The 2,715-nt window shown below is 35.7% G+C and overlaps 1 pseudogene; it reads right to left on the bottom strand.

Annotated features, from left to right (window-relative positions):
* Positions 1-115: 115 nt before the first annotated feature.
* On the bottom strand, positions 116-2,701 carry LOC124892722 (annotated as a pseudogene).
* Between the last annotated feature and the right edge of the window lie 14 nt (positions 2,702-2,715).

Here is a 2,715-nt window from a genome sequence, read left to right on the forward strand (position 1 = left end):
TCAAAAAAAAAAAAAAAAACTTAACCGGGCCGGTCCGATTAACCGGCGGGCCCAAACCGGGTTGAGTTCGGGCTGGGTTAATCGGGCCCAAATAAAAAACTCAACCGTACCGGGACCCGAACCCCTAAATCCCTTGGGCTTACCGGGCCGGGTCAAATCGGGCCGATTTAATTATGTGGGCCGGTTCGGGCTAGTTTTAACCGGCCCGTTTGACACCCTTACTCAGTACTAGAAGTACACACATGTTATTACAAATTAAACACTTGATCATCCTCAAACATTGACAGGCCCAACAAACAACAAGGTAATCTTGTCTTTAAATTCACTTTGGGCAGTTGCAAATCATTTTCTTTGAAAATATATGTCGAGCGCGCAATATTTATGACTAGTTCGAGGACAAACATTGGCATTTCATGAGTAGAATGGAGAAATTCCGTGTTCATGTCCTTCCATGCATTAGCGAGGTTCTTCTCAACCTCTGCATTTGCCTCTTGTCTTAAAGCTCCATATTCTTTCATGTAGCATTTGATGAATGAAGCTATATGCTTTCTTTGTCGTTCGAGCTGCATATATATCATACATTCAAATAACTTAAGCCTTTTATATGAGATGGTCACACAATTTATTATAGTATCAGAGCACAGACACATCCTGATTTCAAGTCTCACCACCATCCTTTATCAAAAAGATTTTTAACGTGTTTGACTCATCAAAAAAGAATCAAACCCGCGTGAACAACGTGTTGAGGATATGAATTAAGTATATGAAAAAATGAGTTGATTTGCTAACAGCGAATCTTATTCTTTTAAAAAAGATGGTCACACAATGCAATAATACAATGTAGTACTTACATCATGTCCGATAATATCGCCCTTTAATCTGTTGATTGCTGACGAAGCTCGAAGAATCAAAGGCTCATTTATCAACCATTCAAAAATCTCTTTGGCTATAGTTTCCTCCATAAAACTCAAGGAAGTTGTTGCAGCCATCATACATGTAGTAGTTACATTTGCATTCTTCATATACTCCTCACATTTAGGAATGTGGCCAGCATTTAACCATTGTGCTTCCTTGAAAAAAGCTCTAACCAACTTTTTCATCTAAGAAGAAAAGGAAATCAAAAATAAAAACCAAGATGATTTTAGATGAGATGGTCACATAATTCTACATGACAAAGGTCTTGCATTCAAGTTTCACCACTATCCATTATGAAGAACAATTTCCACGTGCTTGCGACATGAAAAAGAATCATGAAAGTAATTTAGGTATGAAACTCAATTAACTGTTGAGGTATATTTTGATAAACAGTTGGCCGGTGATAGTTCAGGTATAAAACTTGCAGACCTTATATATAGTTCAAGTATGAAATTCATCGTACGAGGTTAAGGTTTGATTCAAAAGTAATGAATCTAAGTGAGCTTACCTCATATTTTGCATAGTAGAGACGGTCCAATGTACCTTCTTTGGTAAATTTTTTTTTCTATTTGATTATAAATGACTACGAGGGCTGGATAAGTATGTCTCAGACTATGGGGTACTGAATCCATGGCCCTATTGTCACATCTGCATGTTAAGAATTTGGACCAAAATGACAAGCTAATTATAACATTTCTATAAAAATTAATCATCTCAAAATTAAGAGATTGATTATGTTTGGGCAGTAAAAACTTACCCTGACCTATCAATCGCATCAGTGAAAGGCCCAAGTTAGTCATAAGTTGCATAAGCATCATAGGTGTCATCGATAATAGTGTATATGGCGAGTACTTTTGTCAACAATTCTCTTGCACGACTATATCCAGGTTCAAAGTATACTCCTACGCTATAAAAGTGACACTCAGTATACTCCTACGCTATAAAAGTGACACTCCACCAATCTAACTCTTGCATATGAGAATTTCTCATAAAAATTCAGATCTTTCCACCACCTATAGTACAAGAAATTAAAGAGTATTTTCAGATTTATTAGAAGACATAAGAAAATGATTTTGTTGATACATTCAAGTAGTTAAACATTTTAAGTTATATTTCTTTATATCATTCATCCATTTTTTTTAAGAGGATAAGATAGTGTATGTACCTTGTAAGCTCCCCAAGCTCTTTTTGATGCACCTTTTGCACAATGTTAAAATCCAATTTTGCATATCTCAAAAGCAACTTATTATGAACATAAATACATATGTAATTTTCAAAGGTGTGCCAAGTCACCTTTGAAAAATCCTTTTTCAAAGTAGTCTGACTTTAAAACTGATTCGCGAACAGAGATTCTGGCTAAAAAATTCTGTTTACCGAGGAAAAGGTGTTAGGCACCCCTCGGTCCCGTGGTTCGACCGCGGTCTCTCTATAGAGTATATATCGGCTAGTAGACACTATGAAGTGAATAGACCATATAAAACAAGCAAAAACAAACAAACAAAACAAAGTTCAAAACAAAATTATGTCCACTCCAAACACTCTCAGGCTTAAACACTAAAAGATCCTCTCAAAAAGGAGAATCTTGATTGATCGCCCACGGGTTACTTAGTACTTGTGAGTTCTTTGAGATGATGTAGTCATATAATTCAACGTTATACTTCACATAATTGAACGAAAAATGAAAATTGCCACATAAATTGAGACAAATGAATTAATATGCATGAAACACTGATATAAAAGAAGTGAAACACACGCAAAACGATGTCTTCCTAGATAATTAAAGACAATTTATTGTCAAAC

This window comes from Capsicum annuum, unplaced genomic scaffold (assembly GCF_002878395.1).
Source record: "Capsicum annuum cultivar UCD-10X-F1 unplaced genomic scaffold, UCD10Xv1.1 ctg50060, whole genome shotgun sequence".
NCBI lineage: Eukaryota > Viridiplantae > Streptophyta > Magnoliopsida > Solanales > Solanaceae > Capsicum > Capsicum annuum.